General features: G+C 48.2%; 2 protein-coding genes across 17 annotated transcripts in view; both read left to right on the top strand.

The window, feature by feature from the left end:
- Positions 1-11477, top strand: part of SCAF8 (SR-related CTD associated factor 8) — a 233395-nt gene extending 221918 nt beyond the window's left edge. For 2 of the 4 annotated variants that reach the window (XR_014844295.1, XR_002338279.2), the window contains 2 exons: positions 1633-1808; positions 11233-11477. The gene's annotated coding sequence lies outside the window, so the exon portion shown is untranslated. Of the gene's footprint in view, positions 1-1632; positions 1809-7111; positions 7538-10444 lie in introns of all 4 variants that reach the window. The other 2 variants (XR_014844296.1, XR_014844297.1) reach the window with 2 other exon arrangements.
- Positions 11478-11825: 348 nt separating this feature from the next.
- TIAM2 (TIAM Rac1 associated GEF 2) overlaps positions 11826-27163 on the top strand; it is a 239401-nt gene continuing 224063 nt past the window's right edge. For 6 of the 13 annotated variants that reach the window (XM_085023251.1, XM_085023187.1, XM_085023201.1 and 3 more), the window contains exon 1: positions 11826-12168. The gene's annotated coding sequence lies outside the window, so the exon portion shown is untranslated. Of the gene's footprint in view, positions 12169-12575; positions 12800-12990; positions 13227-27163 lie in introns of those variants that run through there. The other 7 variants (XM_085023242.1, XM_021071956.2, XM_085023193.1 and 4 more) reach the window with 2 other exon arrangements.

Raw genomic sequence — 27163 nt, 5'->3', positions numbered from 1 at the left:
ATAGGGGTTGAATTGAAGCTGCAGCTGCTGGCCTACACCAGTCATGGCAACACTGGATCCTAGCTGAATCCATACCTACTCTGCAGCTTGTGACAACACTGGATCCTTAACCCACTAAACCAGACCAGGAATCAAACTTGCATCCTTAACCCGCTAAGCCACAAGGGGAACTCCTTGTTTTGGTCTCACCCATGGCATGTGGAAGCTCCTTGGCCAGGAATCGAACCCAAGCCCTGGCAGTGACCTGAGCCACAGTAGTGGCAACATTGGATCCTTAATGTCTAGGCTCCCAAGGAACTTCAGGGCTTGGACTTTTAAGAAAGAGGGCCCATTGCAAACCATATACCGTCTTCTGGGAGGCAGAGGGTGAGGGCAAGAGATGGCATCTCTGAGGTGCTCCAACAGTCTCCTTATCTCCAGTGTCTGAGGAAGAAGCTGAGCAGCCGAGACAGCGAGGAGGAGTTATCAGTCGCCAGCCTGCAGATGAAAGAGGAGCGGAGGAGAAAGGGGATTTTCAGACCGCAGTTATGTTAAACCCGGTCATAGAGGAGCCTAACTTGACTGAAGGAGAAAAGAGAGGCGCTTCCTGCCCCTGAAGGCAAAGCCTTCCGTGGCCACATCACCGAACGGGGCTTTGCCACGTGTGTGTGCAGAGCAAGAGCTGAACACAGCTCCGCAGAGCAGAGAATCCACGTGTGGAGCATGAAATGCCTGGGATGTCCCAGGTCCCCAGCCAGTTACCAGGACACCCCCCCATCCGTCCCCCCGCAAGGTCCACCGTCTGGTCAGGGAGGGATGATAGGGAGGGAGCGATGCGCAGAGCTGGTTCCACCCAGGCAGCCCCTGGAAGATGCTCAGACAGATACCGTTTTTGCTGGGTCCTGAATTGGGAGAGCGACCTCAGGCATTTGCTGCCATCGTTTGGGCAGAACTGATGGCTGTGGCCGTGGAGAGGGCGAGAGGTTTGGAAACTCTAGGGGGTAACCAGGCAAAAGGCTGGAGACCAAATGGTGATGGAGTGAAGGTCAGGAGAGGTCAGAGGCAGCTCCCCAACGGCTTGGGGGGTGGGGTGGTACTGATGGAGGGAGGCAGCGGGATGGGGGGAGAAAGTCTGGGAGACATCACTTGGCAAGGTGGGTGTGGCTAACGGTCACCCCTCCAGGCCGGTGGGAGTCAGGGTAGCACAGAGTCCTTCTCTCTTGGATATTTCTTTTGGTCTTCCTGCAGTCATAAGTATTTTTGTATTGATGAAATTGTGTTGGATTAGAAATGACATAGGAAGGAGTTCCTGTGGTGGCACAGCGGTAATGAACCTGATTAGTATCCATGAGGTTGCGGGTTCGATCCCTGGCCTCGCTTGGTGGGTTAAGGATCTGGCGTTGCTGTGACTGTGGTGTAGGCCAACAGCTCCGATTAGATCCCTAGCCTGGGAACTTTCATATGCCCTGGGTGTGGCCCTAAACACACACACATACACACACACACACACACACACACACACACACACAAGAAATAGGAACAAAATGTAACGCTCTGTGGGGGTAGCAGGCAGGGAAGAGGCTGAGCAATGGTGGGTCCGGGAAGCTGCCAACCACTTAGATGTACTGCTTGCTCATTGGCTTATTTTCACAGGAGCTGAAGGATGGATGAGCAGACGGCAGGTTTCATCCCATCAATTCACCTTGCCCTTGGGACAATGCCGAGGAGACACAAATGTACCTTGAAGCTTTCCAGGGGAAGGCTTGTTTCCCATGACCTCATCGCAGCAAAAAGAAGACGACTTTCTCAACCACTTCCTTCTGCAGGAGGTAAATGTACGATGCCCTCAGGTTTCTGTGTGAGCAGGTAGCGACAGGTGCTGGTTAGCAAGAATCATGGGGGCAGAGTTCCCGTCGTGGCTCGGTGGTAACCAACCCGACTAGTATCCGTGAGGATGCGGGTTTGATCCCTGGCCTCGCTCCGTGGGTTAAGGATCCGGCGTTGCCATGAGCTGTGGTGTGGGTCACAGACAAATCTCGGATCTGTCATTGTTGTGGCTGTGGTGTAGGCCAGCAGCTGCAGCTCCGATTTGACCCCCAGCCTGGGAACTTCCAAAAGCTGAAGGTGGGGTCCTAAAAAGGAAAAAAAAAAAAAAAAAAAAAGAAAAAGAACCATGGGGGTGCAGTGCCTTTCTCCTAAATTCCAGGTGCAGGTAGGACTCTACGAAAATTAACATCCTTCTGTTGCAGAGAATTAGACTTGAACAAAGAAATTTTCGAAAACACACGACAAATTGTGTTCATCTATTTCAAAGCATCCAAAATTGCTTCATAAATTCTCTTATGGTCCCGTGGGCTAGGAATATACATTTGCAGCTGATAATGACAGTCTGTGAGGCCAGAGGAAAAAAGCAAAGCAGCTCCCTGCACAGACTTCTGCTTCGTCGCCTGTTGTCAGGGCTGCTTGCTTTAGACAAGCCGTCTGTTTTTATTAGGGAATTCCATCAGAGAAAGTGTGTTTGCTGAGACTCTCATTCCAATGACATGGAATAATACTCAACTATGCGAACAGGCTTCCCTTCCCTTCTTGGGAGTGGGTGATGGAAGGCAGGGCTGAGGAAGGAAGTGGATTATTCTAGAGGTGTAAAGAGTAGACAACAACTATTGTCTTTTTTTCCTTTAGAAAATAGTAAAATAAAAAATAGTAAAATAGAAATATTTTTAAAACTCTTGACACAGAAGCAGGAAAAACTGTGGGCAGAAAGATTTCATTCATCCTTTCACTTTGGGGAGCCACTGTAGATGTGGATGGTAGTTTTAAAATCTAGAAGACAGGAGTTCCTTTTTGGCACAGTGGGTTAAGGATCTGGCATTGTCACTGCTGGGGCTCTGGTGACAGCGGTGGCACGAGTTCCATCCCTGGCCTGGAAATTTTCATACGCTGCACCAACAGCCAAATAAATAAATAAATACAGAGTTTCCATCACGGCTCAGCAGTCATCAAACCCAACTAGCATCCATGAGGACACGGTTTGGATCCCTGGCCTCACTCAGTGGGTTAAGGATCCGGTGATGCTGTGAGCTGTGGTGTAGGTGGCAGACGTGGCTCGGATCTGGTGTTGCTGTGGCTGTGGTGTAGGCCGTGGCTACAGCTCCAAATGGACCCCTAGCCTGGGAGCCTCCATATGCCGCAGGTGTGGTCCTAAAAAGACAAAAAATATATAAAATAAAATTTTAAAAAATAAATAAAATCTAAAAAATTTCAATGCCAAAATGATTTTTAAAAAAATCTTTATGCAGATCTGCTCTTTACAGTGTAAAGATACAAACCTAATTTCTTATAGAAAGGTTATGTATAGTTCTATTGAAAACTATATCTGGAGTTCCCCGTTGTGGCACAGTGGAAACAAATCCGCCTAGTAAACATGAGGTTGTGGGTTCCATCCCTGGCCTCGCTCAGTGGGTTAAGAATCCAGCATTGCCATGAGCTGTGGCATAGGTCGAAGACTGCTCGGATCTGACATTGCTGTGGCTGTGGTGTAGGGCAGTGGCTACAGCTCCAGTTTGACCCCTAGCTTGGGAATCTCCATATGCCATGTGTGTGGCCCTAAAAAAAAAAAAAAAGAAAAAAAGAGTATTATATCTAATTTAAAAGCCTGGAGTGTGGATTTTAAAACTTGTGACTTATTTAAACCTTCTCATGAGAAAGTTTTGGTGAAAAAACAAACATTAGCCATGAGGTCAAGTATTATTGCTCTAACTTAAGACAAAAGGTTGATGAATTTATGTATCTGTTAATTCAATAAGTATTTATATTATGTGCTAGACACAAAGTTTAAAAAGAGATTTTTTTTTTTCTGTATGACACCATTTCCCCATTCTATCATTAAAGTTTGTAGATTTCTTTTTTTTTTTTTGTCTTTTTCTAGGGCCACACCTGCAGCATATGGAGGTTCCTAGGCTAGGGGTCTAATTGGAGCTGTAGCTACTAGTCTACACCACAGCCACAGCAACACCAGATTCAAGCCACGTCTGCAACCTACACCACAGCTCATAGCAACACCGGATCCTTAACCCACTGAGCAAGGCCAGGGATCGAATCCGAAACCTCATGGTTCCTAGTTGGATTGGTTAACCACTGAGCCATGACGAGAACTCCTATAGATTTCTTTTTAAAAATGCTATAGAATGAGGCTAAAGGAATTGAAGGTTAGGAGTTCCCATTGTGGCTCAGCAGGTTAAGAGCCTGAACCTGACTAGTATCCATAAGGATATGGATCCCTGGCCTCACTCAGTGGGTTAAGGATCCAGCTTTGCCCTGAGCTGTGGGGTAGGTTGCAGATGTGGCTCCGATCTGGCGTTGCTGTGGTGTAGGTAGGCAGCTGTGGTTGTGATTTGACCCCTAGCCTGGCAACTTCCATATGCTGCAGGTGTGGTCCTAAAGAGAAGAAAAGAATCACAAAAGAGTCAAGTAAGTCTATATGTATTGACATGCAAATATGTTTATTCCATATATACGTAAGTGTATGATACATAGGGTGCATTTGATGAATATTTACTGTAATTGTTATAGGATACCACAAGACTTTCTTTTTTTTCTTTCCCTTTCTTTCTTTCTCTCTCTCTTCTTTCTTTTTCTTATTTTTGGCTGCACCTGTGGCAAACAGAAATTCCTGGGCCAGGGATCAAATCCGAGTTACAGCTGCAACCTATTCTATAGCAGTGACAATGCCATGTTCTTAACCCACTGTGCCACAGTGGGAACTCCTCTCCTTTCTTTTGAGATATATTGGACCAAGAAGAAACTGGCCAGCATGTAAGTCTGAGCTCAAGGTCAAGTTTTAGCTCACTTAATACCCCAGCTTTGAAACTGAAACCCACAAATTATATATCACCAATTTATAACTTTTAGAGGAGGTACATAACAGTTGGTGTGACTTATTCACAGTACACACCAGGATACCTAAACAGATTTCAGAGCTCTACTGACGAGGAGAAAACTGCTAGTTCAACTCTCCTGGCGGAAGTCCATTCTTCAGGTTGTTTAATTTCAAAACTTACTTCCTTAGTAAATTAAAATGAAAATGAAACAAACTTAAAATGAAACAAAATGAAAACAAACTTAAATGAAACAAACTTAAAATAACATTGGTTTTTTTCAACTTAGAACAATCAAAGTCATGGGCATTTTTTTTTTTTCAATGGATATGTCTTTTGAGGGTGAAGTCCAAGGTTCAAGTCCAAGGGTGACGATCTTGTCCATACACCAGGTGGCTCCACGCCAACAGCCCCCAGCTTCAGTTGTGGCTTAGATTATCTTTGTCCACAAGCAGGGGTTGATCTGGTTTTCTTCCCTTCAGACCCACTTAGAACTATGACATCCAAACCCCAGGACTTTCAATAATAACAATGAGCAGCAGCATTTATGTAACAGAAAGTTAGCAAGACTCTGCTGTTGAGGGGTGAGTGGCAGTGACTGAGCATAGTAAACAGGGCTAGGAGGAAGCACAAGGAATTCAGGAAGAATCCAACCAGAGAATCTGTGACCAAGTCCAAGAACAAGTTTAATGGGTGAGGGAATTGAAAAAGTAGAACTCGGGGCCATAAAGGGAGACTTGAGAGAAAAGGCGTGCTCATATAAGTTCAGCATTTCACAGAAAGGTTATGGGTTCAGCAAACACATTTCCCAGGCTGAGGGCTTCAGGGAAAGTAAATGCTGGCTATGTAACTGGCCGGTGAGCAAGAATTGACTGGACATTTTTAAGGCATCTAAGCATTATAGTTAGTACTTTATTTTGATTCAGAAAACATTAACTTTTACATTTTCAGATATGTTTCAGACTAACTTTCTAAGTGATGAAAAATGAAACAAACTTAAAATAACATTGGTTTTTATCAACTTAGAACAATCAATGTCATGGGCATTTTTTTTTTTTTTTTAATGGATATGTCTTCTGAGGGTGAAGTCCAAGGTTCAGATCTTTCACTGGGTCTCAGGAGGTGTCTGCATATGGGTTACACAGAAGCCGGACGAGTGCATTGGTAACTGGGGCTGACTTGCTCAGAGCTTAATCCTCTTTGGAGATGCTTTCCAGCCTAGGGGTGGAGTGGAGACAGTATCAGCCCTGGCCGAGAGAGATCCCCGTGGCATTAAATGATGTTTTGTTTTGTTTGCTTTTTAGGGCCGCACCCGAGGCATATGGAAGTTCCCAGGCTAGGGGTGGAATCAGGCTGCAGCTGCTGGCCTACACCACAGCCACAACCACAGCCACACAGGATACATGCCGCATCTGTGAGCTACACCACAGCTCATGGCAGTGCCGGATCCTTAACCCACTGAGCGAGGCCAGGGGTCGAACCCACATCCTCATGGGGTTCGTTAACTGCTGAGCCACAAAGGGAACTCCTAAATGATATTTTTAGATCTGGAATCTTGACCCATCTTCTAAACAGAGACCTTTTATTATGGGGTAGTAATTCTACCAGGCAACCTTTTGTTTTCTATTTTTCTTTCAAGGATCTATCAGACTGTGGTAAAGGCAGCCCCAGCATCCTCACCATCCACTCACTTCACAGCCACCAAAACTCTTCAGCTACAATATCCTATTATTTCCTAAAAAGTTGAAGAGAATATTGGCTGTAACCCCACTCCCTAGAAATAATCATTTTGTTTTATCTCCTTGCAGACTCTTTATACATAAATGACCCACGTGAGCAGGTATTTAACTCCCCCCCCCCCACCCCGGCTACACACATGCAAGTGGTTTGAAGGCAACACAGGGTGGAGCCACCACATTGGGTTAAACGCAGCTTTTTTTTTTTTTTTTTTTTTTTTTGTCTTTTTGCTATTTCTTGGGCTGCTCCCGTGGCATATGGAGGTTCCCAGGCTAGGGGTCGAATCGGAGCTGTAGCCACTGGCCTACACCAGAGCCACAGCAACGCAGGATCCGAGCCGTATCTGCAACCTACACCACAGCTCACGGCAATGCCAGATCGTTAACTCACTGAGCAAGGGCAGGGACCGAACCCGCAACCTCATGGTTCCTAGTTGGATTCGTTAACCACTGCGCCACGACGGGAACTCCACGCAGCTTTTTAGATTGTAATCAGGCCCGCTGCCTTCTTTCTTTCAGGAGTTTGAAAAGTGCCTTGAAGTGGCTCCTGGGAGAGGCAGGCAGCCTTCCTTGAAAAGGCTACCCCCTGGAAATCTTGACTTCCCCCAAATTAGCCTGAACCCCCTGGCCAGCCGCCTGCCCACGCTGGAGAGACGCTGGGCTTGAGTCAGTGTGGTCCTAGCCTGTTTACTGGATCCTGAGGGCTGGGAGGGAGGCTGCGCGGAGCCTGTTACCATTCGGGGCAAGAAGTAATAGAACAGCGCTTAGTGGAAGTGACCATGACTGAAAGCCTCGTTCTCGCCCACAAACAGGCTATAAGCTGAACTTGAGCTCCGTGGAGATAGGTATTGAACACAACCAATTTTTTTTTTAAGTTTTATTGTTATTATTATTGGGGTATTTTTTTTGTTTGTTTGTTTTTGGTCTTTTCTAGGGCTGCACCCTGTGGCATATGGAGGTTCCCAGGCTAGGGGTCTAATTGGAGCTGCAGCTGCCAGTCTACACCAGAGCCACGGCAACACCAGATCTGAGCCACATCTGCAAACTACACCACAGCTCAGGGCCACGCTGGATCCTTAACCCACTGAGCAAGACCAGGGATCGAACCTGCAACCTCATGGTTCCTAGTCAGATTCATTTCCACTGTGCCATGATGGGAACTCCAAACACAACTGTTCTTGACTGGTATTGCCACTGTGTGTGTGTGTGTGTGTGTGTGTGTGTGTGTGTGTGTGTGTGTGTGTGTGTGTGTGTAATGTCACTTCTGTAACCAGGGGGGCCCAGACTGAGGCAGGGGGTTTACTTGCAAGAGATTCTCTTCCCGTAGGTTCTAGGAAAGAGAGTTTCAGACAAAAACAAAAACATGTGCTGTGGGTGTGGCTCTAAAAAGCAAAAACAAACAAACAACAAAAAAAAAACTACAACTTTCAGAAAAACCAAAAAAGACTTCCAAAAACTAGAAAGGTGCTTTAGAGAACTCTTTTTGACAGAGAACTCAGAGGAGGGAGGACTTCGTTGACGCCAGTGATTCAATATCTTGCTACCAAAAAGTCCAACAATACTACCCAGTCCTGGAAAGATTTGCAAAACAAATTTCAATTCTGCTAACATTGCTCGACACCCTGTAGGTGCCAGAAAATGTACTAAGTTACTGGGGAATAAAAAGATGGATTCGCTTGATCCCTTACTTCAAGGGATTTAGATTTGAATCACTTCTGTATAAAGAGTCTGCAAGAGGATATAACAAAATGATTATTTCTAGGGAGTGGGGTTACAGCCAATATTCTCTTCAACTTTTTAGAAAATAATAGGATATTGTAGATGAAGAGTTTTGGTGGCTGTGAAATGAGTGGATGGTGAGGATGCTGGGGCTGCCTTTTAAAAACCAGGCTTTTCTTGTCTTCGCCAAGGGTGAAAATTTGAATTATCCTGGGAGTAGATTTGATTGTGTGTGTTTGTGTGTGTGTGTGTGTGTGTGTGGTGGTCACACCCGAGGCATGTGCAAGTCCCCCAAGCCAGGGATTGAACTCACACCACAGCAGTGACCTGAGCCACTGCAATGGCAATACCAGATCCTTAACTGCCAGGCTACCAGGGAACTCAAAATTTGCTTTGACTGGGGTTTTGGTTATGTTATGAGGAAGCCCATCCTGCTTTCAGCTGCTGGTCTCCGCCACAGCCACAGCAATGCCAGATCTGTGCCGCATTGATGACTATGCCACAATTTTTGGTAACACCCGATTCTTAACCCACTGAGCAGGGCCAGGGATCGAACCTGAATTTTCATGGATATGGTCGGGTTCTTAACATGCTGAGCCACAATGGGAGCTCCTGATCCCGCTTTCGAAGGAAGATGACCCAGCATAATTTCCTGATCATTCCTGAGCTCTTCCCTCTCCACCTTCTTTGCTGATCCAACCCCATCCTTCGAGAGTTCTGTCTTTTCCAGGCTTGCCCTCAGGCATCTCAGCCAGGCCCAGGTTAGACGCTAGTTCTCTGCACCTGTTACTGCTCAGCCTATGTCCCCAGGTCCAAACTCTGTTCTGAACGTATGTTTTCCGTGTACCCTTCCTGAATATACCCTCCAGTCAGTCTTTTCTCCTTCCACCCTCCGCCCCCAACTAGGCGGGCACTTAATATCTGGCAGAGGGTTCTCATTGTTCTAAGGATAAAATCCCAAATTCTTAACATGCCTGCGAGAGCACGCGTGACTGGTTCTTCTCCGCTTCTTTGGCCTCATTTCCTGTTGCTCTGTCCTTCCTCCTTTTCCCTTCGGATGGGCCCAGCTCTGCCTCACCTCGGAGCTTCAAATTCACCTTTCTCTGGATGATCCGCCTCAGTCACTCCTTCAGAGCTTCACTAAAATGCCGCCTCCTCCAGGCCGTCCTCTCTCCTCCTTCAGACCTACATTAACTCTCCTTAGTATGAGCTGTGCATCTTTAGCAGAGACATAAAAGGGACTGTTCATAAAATGATTTACTCTTTCCCTAAGGTTTTTCTTGTTGTTGTTTTAGGGCTGCACCTGTGGTATATGTAAGCTCCCAGGCTAGGGGTCGAATGGGAGGTGCAGCTGCCTCCTACGCCAGAGCCACAGCAACTCGGGATCAGAGCTGCATCTGGGACCTACACCACAGCTCATGGCAATGCCGGATCCTTAACCCACTGAGGGAGGCCAGGGATTGAACCAGCATCTTCATGGACACTAGTCGGGTTCATTTACTGTTGAGCCTCAGTAGGACCTTGTCTCTCAGATTGTAATGGTTACACAGATTTTATCCTTGTTGCCTAGCGCAATGCCAGGTGCTGAGAAAAGTCTCCATAAGTGCCCTAATAAGTGAGTTTTGGTATCAAGGGGCTAAATTTTTCTTCCTAACCATGTCCATCTTTGCTATAGACAGAGCTTCATCTCTGCATCTTATGTGTTATTTAATGGGGTGGGACTAAGATTGAGGACTTGGAGAAATTCTCTCTCCCTCTTTCTCTCTCGCTAGGGCCTGGTGACCTTGCAGCCTGGGCTCTGGTGGGGGGCGGGGGGGGGGGGCAGGGGTGGTACATGCTGGTGGCCTGTAGGAGGCTTGAGCTAATGCGAGATGCCCTGGCATGGTTTTGCATCTTTGGGACTGTTATTTGGTTTTAACTTTTTCTTTCCCCTTCTATAATTCCCTTGTGTGTTTCCCTGAGCCTTCTGTTAAATTTGGTTGACCCTCACAGCGTGGTCACAGCTGTGGTGTGAGAGACTAGGCCAGGAGGAGGCCATGGCTCCCCCTCTGGGCAAAGCTGTAGGGGAAAAAGCTGAGACCGCTTGCAGGAGAGGGAGTGAGCAAAATGGCCAGCAGAGGGAGGCAGGGCCAGCAGGCGAGCTTTGGAGAAACGATAATAATGATATAGAATGTGTAGGCATATGTTGGGAGGGGACCGGGGGACAATGCCTGGACTTTCTGAGGTTACAAAGTGTGCCAGTCCCTGGGAGGTGCCGTGAGGCTGTCCCTGCCTGAGGCTGTGGTTCAGATCTGGTGTGGCTATGGTGGAGGCCAACCGCTGCAGCTCCCATCCAATTCCACCCCTAGCCCAGGAACTTCCATTTGCCTCAGGTGCGGCCCAAAAAAAGGTGTGCCAGTCACTGATTGCCAGTCAGCTCCAAATTTGTCCTTTCTGTCTTCTCAGTCAAAAGGGATCTGGGCCTTTTCTGGAATTTCTTTTGCCAGCCGGCTGGTTGCTAAGCCTTGTCAGTAGAGGGCATGCGGGAGGCGTGGCAAAGGGCTGGAGCTCAGCCGGCGGGTTGCCCTGTTCGTGCTCCTTGACCTCCTGCATTTTGAGCAGTTTCTCCAGCGCCAGGATCCCACAGTTCAGGGCAGCACCCAGGAGGCACCTTGCTGGGCACTCCGGTGGCCTTGCAGCAAAGTGCCCCCATGAGGCACCTCCCTCTGAACAGCTTTCCCCACACCCTAGAGGGCAGACTATCAGCAAGTTTCAGAGGGTGGATTTCCAGCAAGTTCCACTGGCAATCTTGCGGTCACCATGGTGACTTTCCTGCCACTTAGTCACAGCCATGCCCTCTCCAACAGGGTCTGAATCTTAGCCTGGGATAGCCTTAGCCCCAGGGCCAGTGGCTGATTTCAAAATCTTTTCTTCTTTTTCAGCCACACCCTCGGCCATACAGAAGGTGCAGCTGCAGCAACACTGGATTCTTAACCTATGTGCTGGGCTCGAACCCACATCTCCACAAAGACAATGGGGACCATTAACCCACTGCACCACAGAGGGAACTCCTAAAATCTATTTGCTCTTCCTATTTTCTTTGAGTTCTCTTCTAACTAGTCAATCCCTCGTTGCTCCGAATCCTGTCATAGGTAATAATTCTTTACAGTAAACTTTTACTGCTTAATTGCCGTGTGGTTCCTTTCTCCTGATGGGTTCCAGACTGATTCCCACGGGATGGGGTCAAGCCTCTGACTACTTGTCTATCAAGGGAAGGTGTCCCTAGACAATTGGAGGAGGTGTAGACCTTCGGGTTATGTGTATTTTCCCAGATTTGTGCAATGAATATGTTATTTGTTTAATCAGAAAAAAATATTTTTTTGAGACAGTGTGAAAAAAACACTGTCCAAGAAGCAAGGGTGACAAACATAAAGAAGATTCTAGGGTGGTAGGTCTGTGCTGAGGGGGAAAAGCCTCTGAGAGGAGGCGATGACGATGCCTGAGTGGAGTGGGAGGAGCTTCCCACCGGAGCCCCGGGGCCCTGCAGCGACAGGAGGAGGAAGCGCCCATGCAGCGGAGCAGGTCACTGAACAGAGCCTGTGGCAGTTGAAAGTGGAGAGCCAGGTCACCGCAACGCCTTGGGGCTTCATTTAAAAAACCGTAGGCCTGTGGGTGAAAGGTGATTCCCTTCGTCTTTTAGACTGTGGTCAGCTGTGAAAATCCTTCTCGAATATCTCCAACCATCTCCAGGTTTCACTGATGAAGGGCCCTGGCGGTTGGGCTCTGAAACGCCTCTCTGGGTTTGTGCCCAAGGCCACGCTTTTCCTGCGGCGGCGTCTCCCAGCCCAGGATTGGGAGAGACACGGATGCTGAGGCAGGTGGGTTCGAAGGCGAAATGAGTCCCCTGCGCCGGGTAACTCTGGATGGCAGACTCACTCTGGATCTTCCTGAGGCCGCTGGGAGGTGAGGGTCCGTCTCTCCTTCACGGCGCTCAGGCTGGCGTGAAGCTGGGACTCTGGGATCCCCTCGCATTTAATCGCACCGCCTTCCCCTCTGAGAAAACCCTTCCTAGTCCGGCCGTGGCGCCTGCTTCTTGGAAGCCCCACGCTTGCACGGGAACTACCTCTTTCTCCTTCCCTCTCCTCTCCACCCAAGAGCCTCTGTGCAGGCAGGGACCGCGACTGTGGGAACCCAGCCTTCATTCCTGCTTCTCCTGAGCGTCCTCCCCGCCGCCCCATCATCCGGGCCCCCTGCATCACTCAGGTTTCTCTCATAACCCCCGCAGCATCCATCTGGAGAGTCCGAATTCCCCGGGACTCCGCTCGAGGGTCACTTCCATAGAGGCTTGGGAGACGAGCCGTCTCTCCTGCCTGCACGAGGCTGCCGATCCCTCCCGCCCTGTCCTGAGCGGTACCCGCGCAAACGTCTGCTCCACGCTCAGCTCTTTGGGGGAAGGAACTGGAGCTTACGCGTCGCATCCACGATGGCAGGCGGAGCGCCTAGTTCCCGGTAGGCGCCGACTCGAAGCTCGCGGAGTTCTCGGTTGTTCTTTCGTTGGGACGTCGTAAAAAGAAAGCGCCGGCCGGGCTGGGCAGGCGGGAGAGCAGGGCCGCCCCGGTGGGCGCAGCGGGGGATCAGCGCGGGTTCGGGGGGCTTCGGGGGGGGCGGGGGGGGCGGGCCGGGCCGGGCGGCGGGGGCGGGGAGGAGGCGGGCCGAGCAGCCCGGGAGGAAGGTGCGGCCGCTCTCGCCGCCAAAGGCGCGGCGCGCGGGGCGAGGGGCAGCTGCGGCCGCCGGAGGCTTAGCGCCCGCGGGGCACGAAGTGGCTCCGGCAACTTCTCCAACTCGACCGGCGCCGCCCCGCGTGCCCCCGGGACTCCCGCGGGAACGGCCGTGTCGCGGGCGGGGAGCCCGGGCGGGTGCCGGGCGCTCCACCCAGGTAAGGGGGGCGGCGGGGGGCGAGGGCCGGACCCCGGCTCCGGGCGGGCGGGCCGGCCCACTCCTCCGCTTTGTTCACCGCGCTCTCTTCCACCGGCGGTGAGCCGAGGGTCGCGGTCGGGATCGCGCGGTGGCAGCGCCCCGGTACGTCCCGGACCCCCGCGCAGCCTGGCGGGCCGGAGAAAACGCTTCCAGGGCGCTGGCCCTCGCGGTGCTCTGGTGCCCGCCCGGCCTCCGCCTTAGCGCGTCCGAGCCCCGAGCCTGGCCTCGTGAGTGCGGCGGCCGAGCGCCCGGGAAGGTGCGGGGAGGGCGCACCCCACGCCCGCGGCTCAGCTCCCCGGGTTCAGGGGCCCCGAGGCCGGGGCCGCCGGGCGGGAGGCGGGTAGGAGTCCCGCCGCCGCCGCCCCGTCGCCTCCCCGCCCGGCTCGGCTCCGAGGGGCCCAGGTGCCAAGTTTCTGGGAAAGCCGACACGTCGTGTCGCAAACGGATCATATTTACCAAAAACAGTTAAGGAAGAAAAAAGGCCATTCTTCCAACAATTGACGACCGCAGCCGCCTGGAAAGTACGCGAGTCCGATGATGCCACGGGGTCCTTTCTCTTTAAGAAACAGTGAAACTTAATCTGGTGTGCGTCCTTGCCGCTTTTGACTTTTTAAAATAGCAAAATAAGGGAACTTAAATGGGGGGAGGGGAGGCTGCTTGGTCCTGAAGGTAGCTCCCTTCGCCTTCACGCTGCGGCGCTGCTTTGATGACAGTTGTAGTTTAGGCAGCCTTGGGTCGTGATAAGACCTTTATTCATCATGTGGCCAAGGTCTTGGTTTCTCATGCTGGTTCATCCCATTCTACCGCCTGCTTCTCAAATGCCACTGACATAATCCTTTCCACGACAGCACCTGGTTACCTCCCTGTCTGATAGGGGTATGCCCCAGGGCCTCTAATAAGTTTTAAAAATTAGTCTCCCGTGTTTCTCACAGGTGCATGCCATATGCTATAAATATCTCAGGTCCAGGTTCTGAATGAAAAGTGTCCATTTCTGGGAATTCCCATCGTGGCTCCGTGGAAACGAATCTGACTAGCATCCATGAGGATGCAGGTTGGATCCTGGCCTTGCTCAGTGAGTTAAAGATCTGGTGTGGCTGTGGCTGTGGTGTAGGCCAGTGGCTACAGCTCCAATTTGACCCCTAGTCTGGGAACCTCCATATGCCAGAGGTGTGGCCCTAAAAAGACCCCCCCCCCAAAAAAAAAGTCCATTTCTGGTCGTCTCACTTGAGCATAACCAGTAGCACTTGTGTGCATAGACACTTAAAGACATTTGCTGGTAAATCTTTAAACTTTGTATGTTCTAAAACGTCTCAAGATGGGTGCATTTCTAAAAGCAAACTTCTTTTCCATTGGCATTTATCTGCTCAGCTTATGGGGTGAGACTTACTGCTTTAGGGAATCAGAGTCCCTAATTACCTTGTGATTGGTAAATGTAAAAAAAAAAAAAAATAGGGCAAGGTGTAATTGAAGAAGAGCTTAATATTTACAGCTGCCAAACAAGGCCCGAATGACCTGAGAATCAGGTTTCAACACTTTAATTTGCCATATAAAATGCTTCATAATTTGGCCCCTGCCTGCCTTGCCAGCTTTGGCTCCCAGGTCTCCCTTCCCCCTCTCCGCTTACACACGCAGACGCACAGGGACACACAGCCAGACTCTTCAAACTCCTTCCAAGCTGTCATTTCCAGACCACTCTCTGGAATGAATGAACATTCTGTTTATACCGTTCTTCCTCAGCTCGCCCATCTGTTGATGACACACCCGTCCTTCATGTGTCAGTCAGACACCTTCTCTAGCAGCCGCTCCTTCCTCATTATCTGCAGGCAGTTAAGCTCTTTCTCCAGCAGTCAGTGCCTCTACTAGAACACGGGTGTGTGTTTCACTCCTCTGGCCGTGCTGCCTTGTAGGACTGTGAGTTGGTCACTGCACAAGGTCATGCTGTCCAGTGGGCACGTGGCGGCTGAAACCCAATGTACAGTCCACTTGCCAAGCCCCTGGTGCCCTCCTGCCCTCGGGAGGGGGCCACCTTATCTAAGGGACCCAAAGGCGCCGTGTGGGCTGGTGGTGACCCTGCTTCAGCCTCTCTGTACTGTGGTGCTTGGCACCCATCACAGAGCCTGTTGGAGCAGGAGCTCAGTGAGGATTCCTTGAATGAGAAAAAGAAAGCGTCATCCCTCAGATGTCTAGAAAGAAGCAGGAGTTTGGGGACACATTTCTCAGGATGAAGGGGGCGTCAGGTTGTTCTGGCCATTCAGGTGATTCTTAGGCATCGTCTCCTTGATTACAAGGAAGAATCTGGGCGTGGGAACTCACAGGTGGGTCAGAGGTGGGTGCCGACACGTGGTGAGCCTCCTCAGCTGGCTACTTTTCAAGGCGCCGAGGTCCAAGGAGGATTTGCTGGCGGAAATAAGGGTACATGACTCTTAAAAGTAAGGCTGGGAAGAGCTTTGCTCCCATGAACATGTGTTCATAAATTAGATGACGTGCCCTTTTGTGTACAAGAACTGAAGTCACCCTGAAGTGATATATCACAGAATTAAAAAAGAAAGAAAAGAAGGCTTTGAATTGGATCTGTTTAGGCTCTCCAATGAGAACAGCATGTGAGATTACAATTTACACATGAAAAAATGGAGCTTTGGGGGGCAATTTGCAAGCTCAGTTGGCTGCAAGATTCTTAAAAATGGTCCAAATTTGTATGTACTTAAAACCTTCTCATAATTTGTGGGGGCATTCTGGAGATTTACAAAAAAAATTTACTGGCATATAGTTGACTGAATAATGTATTATTGGGGTTTTTTTTGTTTGTTCGTTTTGTCTTTTTAGGGCCGCACCTGCTTCATATGGAAGTCCCCAGGCTAGGGTAGAATCAGAGCTATAGCTGCTGGCCTACACCACAGCCACAGCAATGCGGGTTCCAAGCTACCTCTGTGACCTACACCACAGCTCATGGCAATGCCGGAGCTTTTAACCCACTGAGCGGGGCCAGGGGTCGAACCCGAGTCCTCACAGATACTAGTTGGGTTCGTTACCACTGAGCCATGACGGGAACTCCAGTTGGGAAATCTTGACGGTAGAGACTGATTTTACCATCTCAGGGAAAAGGAAGATTCCCAGTACAATGCCTTGCGCAGGTGATAAATGTTTGCTGAATGAAGGAATGAGCCAATGGAAAGCTTACTTTATCCAGTACAGCACAATGCAGAGTCTTCTGGAGTCCATTTGAGTGGAATTTGGCCATATTTGAGTCCTTAAATGCCATCAAAGTGTTGGATAAACTTGATGGAGGAGATGGGTGTAGGAACTGTTTTCTGTAAAAGAAGCCAGGGAGCTCCTGGCAGAGAGTCATCCACAGAAAAACTCAGGATCTGGAATCAGGGGGTCTGTCCACAAACCAGCCCCAGTTCCGCACGCCTTGACCGTCGCCAGCCTCGGTTTCTTCCTGGAGCCTCCCAAGTCTCATAGTTGTTCGCCGGATCGTGTGAAAGCACTTTGCAAACTTTAGAAGACTGAAAAGTCGCAAGGGGCAGAATCTAGGACAGGCTGTGCCCACAGGCCCTGCGCTGGGCTCGGCTCTCTGTACCCATCAACCTGCTTATTCCTCAGGGCAGGGCAGCAGGGCTCTCGTTGATAAGGATTTAGCCTCAACAGCTGTCCTTCCAGTGGAACAGGTCCTTTGGTGAGCCCCCAGGGTATTGCTATCTTTAGTCTCTGAAATTCAGTAAGAGAACCTTACCTAGAGAAGAAAGGCAGGTGACATAAAAGCACATCACTTGGCTTTAGGCAGAGGAGTGATTTGCATTTCAGACCCTCTTGAAGCAAGGTGAGTGGTTTTGAGAAACCAAGACTGGCAGAAAGCAGATGAGTTGCAATTGTGGAGATGGTCAGAGGCAGTGGGAACACAGCAGGGCAGAGAGCCCTGGCATCCGAAGGAGCGGGGGTGGCCTGGGGGAGTGGATCCAGCGAAGGATATTCACTGACCTCAGCGACACAGAGCGAGAAGGCTGGGGGTCTGGGGAGGCCCCTCACCCAAGTTCACCTCCTTAGGAAGTGGCACTGCTGAGATCTGACCCAGGTCTGATGGCACGTTCCTTCCTTTCTCCCATCTGGTCTCAACTGCTAATGGGTCTGCAGTTGTAAAGGCGTTGAGGATTTTAGGAAAAACAATGGAGAATTTGAACCCTTTTATGAGTTCTTTCAGAATTTTAAGAAAGAACAAAAAGTGCCTGATCCGAAGCCCTCCCACAGACTAGGGCCAGTAGACATAGCCTGGTGCCTGAACCGGTTTCCTGCCAGGAGCGTGTAGTGTATTTCCTATCTTGGATTCTGCCTGGCCTGGGATCCAGCCCACTCCTCTCCAGGCATTCTGTCCAGCTGGAAATTGGTCTGCTTTGTTTCCATGTAGGAGGTTTGTAGATTGAGTAACAGAATCTGGACGGCAGCTTTCTTTGTGTTTTTGTGGTGTTGGATCACGAGGTTTCTTTCAGATTCACGGCTAGATTTCTGAATGTGTCTCTTGGACATGGTTCTTCAAGAGTTCCCATTTATGGCCTTCGCTTGTGGCTCAGTGGGTCAAGGATCTGGCATTGTCACTGCTGTGGCTCTAGCTCCTGCTGTGGCGTGGGTTCGAGCCCTGGCCTGGGAACTCTCACGTGCCATGGGTGTGGCAAAAAAAAAAAAAAAGAGTTCCCATTTCTAAGTGGCTCCTTTGCACTGGAAATAAGATGTAAGGCTAGAATTTTGAAGATTCTCATGTCATCAGTAGTTTGGGAAATAGCATAGTAAACAGGCCTGGAAACCTCCAACTGGTAAAAGTTAGGATTCCCAGTGACTTTAACATATAGTGATGAATTTTACTCAATATTTTGTTATCGCTATTTTATTTATTGGTCTTTTTAGGGCTACACCCAAGGCATATGGAAGTTCCCAGGCTAGGGGTTGAATCAGAGCTGCAGCTGCCAGCCTACACCACAGCCAGAAATTCGGGATCTGAGCCACATCTGTGACCTATGCTGCAGCTTGTGGCAGTGTTGTATCATTAACCCACTGGGCAGGGCAAGGCCAGGGATGGAACCCACATCCTCATGGATACTAGTCGGGTTCTTAACCCATTGAGCCACAATGGGAACTTTTTTTTTTTTTTTTTTTTTGTCTTTTGTCTTTTTTAGGGCTGCACCCGTGGCACATGGAGGTTCCCAGGCTAGGGGTCTAATTGGAGTTGTTGCTGCCTGCCTACACCAGAGCCACAGCAACGTGGGGTCCGAGCCGCGTCTGCGACCTACACCACAGCTCACGGCAATGCCGGATCCTTAACCCACTGAGCGAAGCCTGGGATGGAACCCAAAACCTCATTGTTCCTTGTCGGATTCATTTTTTCTACGCCACGGCAGGAACTCCCTATTTTGTCATTTTTAAAGTCAAAGTAGTTTTTTGTCTGATAAGAGTGTTCTATGTCTCAGGATTTTCATCTCTAAAAGGAGGGTGACAGCAGTGGTTTCCTCCTAGAAGATAATTTGGAGAGTTGAGGACTTAGTTAATTAGCGTAAGGTGCTTAGAACTCTGCCTGCCAGGACAGGAGAGTTCGGGAAGAGTGTTGGTTCTTCCCTCCGTGGAGATGGGCTCGGGCTGGGTCATGTCGTGTCAGATAAGGATGGGCTGCGGGTTAGGCTGCAGCATAGAGACCCGACGGCATCCCCTTCCAAGTGAATTGCAGTCTTCTCTCTCTCCTTCCCTTTCATGGCTCTGCCCTGTTAGGCCAACTCCTTGTCGTCATCCATTGAGCCTCAGCGAAGCCTTTCCTCTGAGTGTGTTGCTCTCTTTCTTGTGCTTCCAGGCACTGACTTTGTGGTCTGCATTGGTCGTGGCCTTCGTTGTGGGGTATTTGCTTGTGGGCGAGTTCCCCACCACACGGGGAGTGCTTTGCTTCTTTTCTTTCTGTGCCTCTTCCAGGGCCTGCATGGTTCCTTAGTGGCCATTCTCGAATAGTGGCCGAGAGCATGCACAGAGTGTTCCCTGAAATCGCTGAAATGCTCGTTTGCAGTTGTTTCGTGATTATGAAGTGGAGTGACCATTGGCCGGATATTTGACTCTTTAAGTGGACTTGATCAATAATAAAGTGCTAAAAAATGAAGTTCTCTCCATCTTTCCTAAGCGTGAAGTAGCAGCCGTGTCGTTGTCCTGGGTATTAATAAATCTGGAATACACCTCTTGGCAACTCAGCTAAACATTCGAGGGCCTTAAGTTCTCCAGGGAGAAAATAAGCATTGTTTTCTGATGATTCCCAGTGTCTGCTGGCAGCTGAGGCATCCCGTTCTCATTACCTTTCCTCCTTAGGCCTCATGCTAGGGTGGTGGTTCAGAGAGCAGTAGTCTTAGTTACCCTTCGGATTACCATGAAGCTGGTTTGAAATGGATTCAAAAAAATCTTTTATCATAGTTGATTTACAATGTTCTGTCAATTTCTGCTGTACAGCAAAGTGACCCAGTTACACACACGCACACACACATATACATTCTTTTTCTCACATTATCCTCCATCGTGTTCCATCACCACAAGTGGTTATAGTTCCCTGTGCTGTACAGCAGGATCTCATTGCTCATCCACTCCAGATGCAATAGTTTGCATCTATTAACCCCAAATTCCAAGTCCATCCTATCCCTTCCCCCTTGGCAACCACAAGTCTCTTCTCCATGCTCATGAGTTTGTTTCATTTCTGTGGAAAAGTTTATTTGTGCCACATTTTAGATTCCAGATATAAATGATATCATATGGTATTTGTCTTTCTCTCTCTGACTTACTTCACTTAGTATGAGAGTCTCTAGTTCCATCCATGTTGCTGCAAATGGCATTATGTCATTCTTTTTTATGGCTGAGTAGTATTCCATTGTGTATATGTACCACATCTTCTTAATCCATTCATCTGTTGATGGATGTTTAGGTTGTTTCAGTGTTATTGGAGTTCCCACTGTGGTGCAGTGGGTTAAGATCTGGCTTGTCTCTGTGGAAGCTTGAGTTCATTTCCTGGCCTGGCATAGTAGGTTAAAAATCTAGCATTGCTGCAGCTGTGGTGCAGGTCAAAGCTACAACTCAGATTTGATCCCTGGCCTAGGAACTTCCATATGCTGTGGGGGCAGCTGGAAAAAAAAAATAAAGATGTTATTAAACTTTCCAAAGAGAGCATTTATCTGAAACTAACACAGCATTGTAAATCAAATGTATTCCAATATAAAATAAAAATTAGATGGAGTTCCCATCATGGTGCAGCTGAAACGAATCTGACTAGAAACCATGAGGTTGTGGGTTTGATTCCTGCCCTCACTCAGTGGGTTAAGGATCTGGCCATTGCTGTGAGCTGTGGTGTAGGTCGAAGACATGGCTCAGATCTGGCGTTGCTGTGGCTGTGGTGTAGGCTGGCAGCTGTAGCTCTGATTGGAGCCTTAGCCTGGAACCTCCATGTGCCATGAATATGGCCCTAAAAAGCAAACAAAACAAAACAAATTAAGTTGGGGAAAAAAAGAGCTTTTATTCATATGAATAGAAACTAAAGAAGAACACAGCTGGAATACATTGCCATAAATTACGTGCGCTGGTGGCATTTGAAACTTCTGGGCTCAGTACCTACTGTATGAAGACATGAAGCCTTGATAAATGTTAGCCAGATCAGCAGCCAAAATGCTTATCCGTTGAATGGGTCCTTCTTGAAGTTTGCCTCTGGAAACCCAATCATTCTGTGCAAGCACAGCCACCTGCAATAACTGTTTTCACAACTGCCTGTTGAACTTCTCCTTGGGAAGTACACGGCGTCGCATGTGGGCAAATAAAATTCATTTTACATAAGATGTAAAAAGAAAATGAGAAAATACCTCAGAGTGGTCACTCATTATAAATACATCCAACCACTGCTAGGGGGTCACTTTAAAAAAATGTCTTCTCCATCAGAATCTTGTTGTAACTGGAGTGCACCGGCTTTTCTCAGCCATCTAGACTCATCGAAGACGTTATCCTTCTGAAGGTCCCCTCATCTTTTCCTAACCCCTCATTTTTGGGGGGCAGTGTAACACTCAGTCCTCCCCACTCTTGGGGCTCGTCCTCTGAATGGCTGCATTGTCCACACGGTGGATGATCAGTGTCTGCGTCACTGCCCACCTCTCAGTTGGATTCCTTATTAACCCGTAGGAACGTGATCCTTCCATAACGTTTGCAATTTGTGATGTTTTGGGACCCATATGACTTTTATCAGCGCCTTCACTTTTCTCCATTCTGACAGAAAACAAAGAATTAACTATTTGAAAGATACTTGTATACGTTTGAATTGTTCTTGATATTTGTCTAGCCAGAGGTAATAATCCAGATAGTTAGAACACCGTATTAAAGAAAGACTGGAGTTCTGGGTTTCAGATAGATTTAGGAACTCTGCATTTTGGGTAGTTTTACCAAAAATAGCTGGGTGATCTTGAACAAAACATGGCAGTCTCTCTGGGTTTCCATTTTTTTCTTTTTTTCCCTCTCCTTTTTCTTTTTATGGCTGCATCTGTGGCATATGGACGTTCCTGGGCTACAGGTCAAATCACAGCCTACACCGAAGGCACAGCAGCTCAGGTTCCGAGCCACGTCTGCCACCCACGCTGCAGTTTGCAACAATGCCAGATCCTTAGCCCACTGAGCGAGGCCAGGGCTCGAACCCACATCCTTATGGATACTAGTCAGGCACTTAACCTGCTGAGCCACAGTGGAAACCTCTGGGTTTCCATTTCTTAATTTGTAACTTTGGTGGCCAGGGGAGTCACATTGGACTGAAAATGACTTTTAGGGTCCTTCTAGCCATAAAACTCGGTGATTCTGTGCAGCAATAGGGGATCAGAAAACAGAAGAAACAGTTTATAAACATTTTAAAGTAGTGTATTTATAATAGGATACTTATGCCCCCTGGCATTGGGCCTTGCCGGTAACCATCACCCAACACTAGCAAGGAGGGCAGGGCTGGTGGACGTGTTGGGTCTTGGCAAATCCAGAATGTGTAATTAGACATTGCTAGGAGGTAATTGTGATCTTGGAGGCTGTGGATAATAGGGATTTCAAGGCCTCTGGAACTGGGTGGAGGGAAATTCGGTGTTGAACTGAGTGGCTGGGGGAGCTTGTACAGGGTTGTGAGGTCCTGCGAGTTGATTTGCCAGGCATGGGCAAGAGATGTGGGGGTTATCCACAGAGAAATGCTGTGCAGTTTTCCTTACTTCAGACTGGTCCATGATTCGAGGTTTGACAGGCGCTATTTTTAAAAAGAAACATCGGGGCTGGGGGTGGGTTCCCATTGTGGCTCAGCAATAATGAACCTGACTAGTAACCAATGAGGACGTGGGTTCGATCCCTGGCTCCCCTCAGTGGGTTAAGGATCCAGCGTTGCTGTGAGCTGTGTTGTAGGTCACAGATGCAGCTGATCCCAAGTTTCTGTGGCTGTGGCGTCGGCCAGCAGCTGCAGCTCTGATTCAACTCCTAGCCTGGGAACTTCCATGTGCTGTGGGTGCAGCCCTAAAGAGGCAGAAAAGAAGAAAGAAAAAGGAACATCGGGTCTCTAAAGGAAAAAATTTGTTAAATATATTAATAATAAGCATATTAATAATGAAAAGTAGTAGGGAGAATTTCAACCTACATAGAACCATCTATTTTGTAATCACTATGAAAAAAGAAGCATTTCTCTGTCTTCGGCAAAGGCCATTTCCTAAGAAATGCTAACAGGCAGTGTTTTACTTAGTTCTCTTTCAGTTTTCCATGAAACTGGAATTTTTTTTAATGACCTGCCTTTAGAAATTTCAAGATATCATGAATCCAACTGTAATAAGTTCCGCCTTGGCTATTAGTCTAGATGTGTAAGGAAATTGAATCCAGAAAGGTGGTCGATGTTGCTGGAATCGTGGTGTGTACTAAGAAGAGAATGTGGTTGCTGTATGGCATTTTCTGAAAAACTGTCACAGAAGCTACATTTTGATGGCTTGATAAATCTCACTAGTTAGAAAATCCGCTAAAGCTTGAGTGGCTTGAGTGGCATGTACAGAGTTGGCAGCCAACATTTGGAATTTTCAGCAGATCAATCAATGCGTCATCTGAAAATGGATGGGCGCATCCATGTCTTATTGTCAATATTAAGTAACATCTCATATAATTTTCCTGTTTGAAGGAGAACCTTTAAGCATGCGTAGAGTGCATTAAAAATTCTTGAATAATTTTGGAGTGTAAAATCACATTGATATTTCTGTGCACAGTAGAAGAGACTTTAAAAATATGTAAATAAGTGATACAGACATGAGGAGTCATAAGCATATTCACAAACTGTGCTGTCGTCTTTTAAGAGTTGTCATGTACCCATCAGCATTTTGGAACAGAATCACCTTTAGAAGTCTTCTAATTCAACCTGTTTTTCAGAAGACAAGCTGGCTGTTTTGGGAAAGTTAATTCCCCATTGAAAGAAGTTAATGGGAGTTGCTGTTGTGGCTCAGTGGGTTAAGAACCCGGCATAGGGTCTGTGAGGATGCGTGTTAGATCCCTGGCCTTGCTCAGTGGGTAAGGATCTGGCATTGCTGCAAGCTATAGTGTAGGTCGCAGATGTGGCCAGCATCCAGCATTGCTGTGGCTGTGGTGTAGGCCGGCAGCTGTAGCTCCAATTTGACCCCTAGCCTGGGAACTTTCGTATGTTGCAGGTACGGCCCTAAAAAGAGAAAGAGGGAGAGACAGAAAAAAAGAAGTTAATGGTCAGGCAGAGTGAGGTCTCCATCCCAGATTCTTTACCCTTTTTTTTTTTTTTTCTCTCTCTGTGCTTAAAAATTAGAATGACTATTATGAGGACTGCATCAAAAAGCCAGGAAATATTTTAGATTTTCAAAGGAGAAAGGAAACTAACCCTTTGTGTTTTTGGAACTAGCAAAGGCAATAACAGCTTCTTAGCTTGTGTACTTTAGAACCTGCCCAAAGGAATGTTCAACTTTACGTGGAGAGAAGGGCCTACAGCTGGAGCTGGTTATGTGGGTTACAGCGGACTGGGTCATTGGCACCAAGATAAATAGGCCTTTTCCTAATTAGGTGAGAGTGGGAGTGTTGAGGGGAACATACACATTATTTGAGCTGAAAGGAATCTCAGAAGCAATCTAGTTCACCCCCTTTATTTTGTGTAAGAGGAAATAGAGCTTTGCCCTGCCTTTATGTTATAAATAACTAGAGTGTTTTTGTTAATAATTGTTTTAAAATGAAACAACTGACATCTTTAAAGCCCATCAGGGCTTGTATTAACAAATAATAATAATAATAATAATAATTGTAAAGCAGACATCCCTGAAATTCAGAATACATTTTGGGGGAGTTCCCGATGTGGCTCAGGGAAATGAATCTGACTAGTATCCGTGAGGATGCAGGTTCGATCCCTGGCCCCATTCAGTGGGTTGGGAATCCAGTGTTGCCATGAGCTCTGGTGTAGGTCACAGATGCGGCTCGGATCCTGTGTTGCTGTGGCTGTGGTGTAGGCCAACAACTGTGGCTCTGATTTGACCCCTAGCCTGGGAACTTCCACATGCCTCGGGTGTAGCCCTAAAAAGCAAAAACAAACGAAACCATTTGATTTTGATTACATCCAAGGTAATGGAAGAGGTGAGTCATGTGTCTATAAAGATGGTAGTTTGGGGCCTACAACTACCTTTCTGTTGGAAGACAGTGGACCATGCTCCCAAGTGCACTGTGGGTTGTGAGGGCAGGCACCCCCTAGCCTTGCAATGACAGTGGAGTGTCCAAGAGAAGAAAGCTGACTGTCCAGCCAAATAGAAATCACCTGTATAAATTGTGGTCTGCAGTCTGGTTTTCAAGTCTTATGTCTTTGTCAAATTATTCTATAGGCTTTTGCAGGTACATGCAAACTGCTAGGAGCCTGATTGGATGCGGGTAGGAAGACGTTGCTAAGAGATAAAGAAGGCTCTACCTATCAGAGCATCACTATTGCCAGGTATCCTCTCATCCCAAGGAAATGAGCAGGGGCGGTGGCAGTGGTTATGTTCTTTGCTAGTCAATCAAGCTGTTCGAATTATTCAGTTCAGGAAATTCGCTAAAAAGCTGCTTCTCCCTCATACACAGCCCCCCTCCCCCCCGCCCCCAGCCATCCCACAAGGCTTTCCAGTTTAGTGTATCTTTACTTTTCAAGATGAAGGTTCATCTCCCTTGATAGTTTCAAAGGTTTTAATTCGTAGAGGAAAAACACGTTGCAGGTTTGAATAGGCTGATGCTCACATTGATATGTCAGTGTTTTAGATGTTGAAGCATCAAAAACTGTCTCGTTCGGCCTTCCTGAAATCGTTAAAGTAGCAGGAGATGGAGACGTGGCTCATAACTGACAGCCAGTCTGCGTGGCGTCTCTTCCACGTGGTTCCGTAGAAGGTTGGCAGGTTCCCCCGCGCCGATAGCGGACATGTGCACGGAACCGCACAGAATCTCGGGTCCGGCAGATCAGCACTCGGAGGCTGGGGGTGAGCAATGGTCATGTTCCTGCTTGTTCTAAAGCGAACCAGGTTTTCCAAGAAAGAGCTGTCCCAGAGTTTAATAATCTTCCCGTGTTTGGTCACTTGGTCTCTTTGGTCCTCTTTTTGGTGAGTTTTGGTCGCTGGCAGTCCAGGGTATGGCTTGATGTGGGATCGCAGCTCCCAGGCCAGGGATTGAACCCGGGCCTCTGTGGTGAAAGCACCGCGTCCTAACCCTTAGACCACCAGGGGACTCTGCTCAGCCCTCTGGAGGCTTAATCTCTGAAACGCTAGTAGAACCTGGCCTCTTGGATTATTTCTTGGAAGATATCGAAGCGTGTCCTGGACCCTCCTGGCTGTGCGTGTTGTCCTGGTGAGGAGCGAGAGCAGTGTGCCCGCTGCACGGCAGCAGTGCTTGAACACCTTCTCGTGGTATCTTGACTTTTTCAGCAGGTGAACCTCCAGCTAGTTTCCGTATTTCTGGGGCGGGCGCTGAATGTGGGGTGCAGGGGGACTAGGCAGAGGAAGGGAATCATGGAAGAGCGTTGGGATTGCTCCAGAGGAGAGGTTCATCAGAATTGCCTGGAGGGCTCATTACAACACAAATTGCTGGGCCCCCCCGTCACAGTTTCTGATTCAGTCCATCTCGGGTATGAGAATTTTCTTCCTTTTTTCCCCATTTTTAAAAGTTTAGCTGAAGTCGAGTTGATTTGCAAGGTTATGATCACGTCTGCTGCACAACAAAGTGATTCAGCCGCACATGTACCCACATCCATTCTCTCTCAGGGTCTTTTCCTGTATCGGTAATCGGAGAATACCAGGTAGAGTTCCCTATGCCAATCCCAAACCCCTAGTCCATCCCTCCCTGCAGCCTGTTCCCTTTAGTCACCAAAATTTTGTTTTCAAAGTCTGCGAGTCTGTATCTGTTCTGCAAATACATTCATTAGTATCCTTTTTAAATTTTACTTACTTAGTATTTTTTTCAACTCAGTGAATTTTATTACATTTATAGTTATACAATAATCATCCCAACCCAATTATTTTTTGTTTTTATTTTTTGGTTTAGGGCCACACCCGAGGTATATGGAAGTTTCCAGGCAAGGGGGCCAATCAGAGCCACAGCTGCTGACCTACACCACAGCAACACCGGATCTGCCCGCTGTGTCTGTGGCCTACACCGCAGCTCATGGCAACGCCAGATCCTTAACCCACTGATCCAGGCCTGGGATTGAATCCACATCCTCCTGGATACTAGTTGGATTTGTTTCTGCTGTGCCATAATGGAAACTCTGCATCCTTTTTTTAAGAGTCCACATATAAGTGATGTCAAAGACGTTTCCAGGGGATGATGCTTCTGTGGGTCCTGGACCACATTTGGAGAGCTGCTGCCCCGGGGGTGCAGGGGATGAGG

The sequence above is a fragment of the Sus scrofa genome, chromosome 1 (genome assembly GCF_054392235.1).
Source record: "Sus scrofa isolate SSC_HxYL_T2T_F1_AM1 chromosome 1, Sscrofa_HxYL_maternal_Yorkshire_Landrace_v2.0, whole genome shotgun sequence".
Classification (NCBI taxonomy): Eukaryota; Metazoa; Chordata; class Mammalia; order Artiodactyla; family Suidae; genus Sus; species Sus scrofa.
The sequence above is the reverse complement of the archived record's forward strand: the minus strand, read 5'-3'. Positions and strand labels throughout refer to the sequence as shown.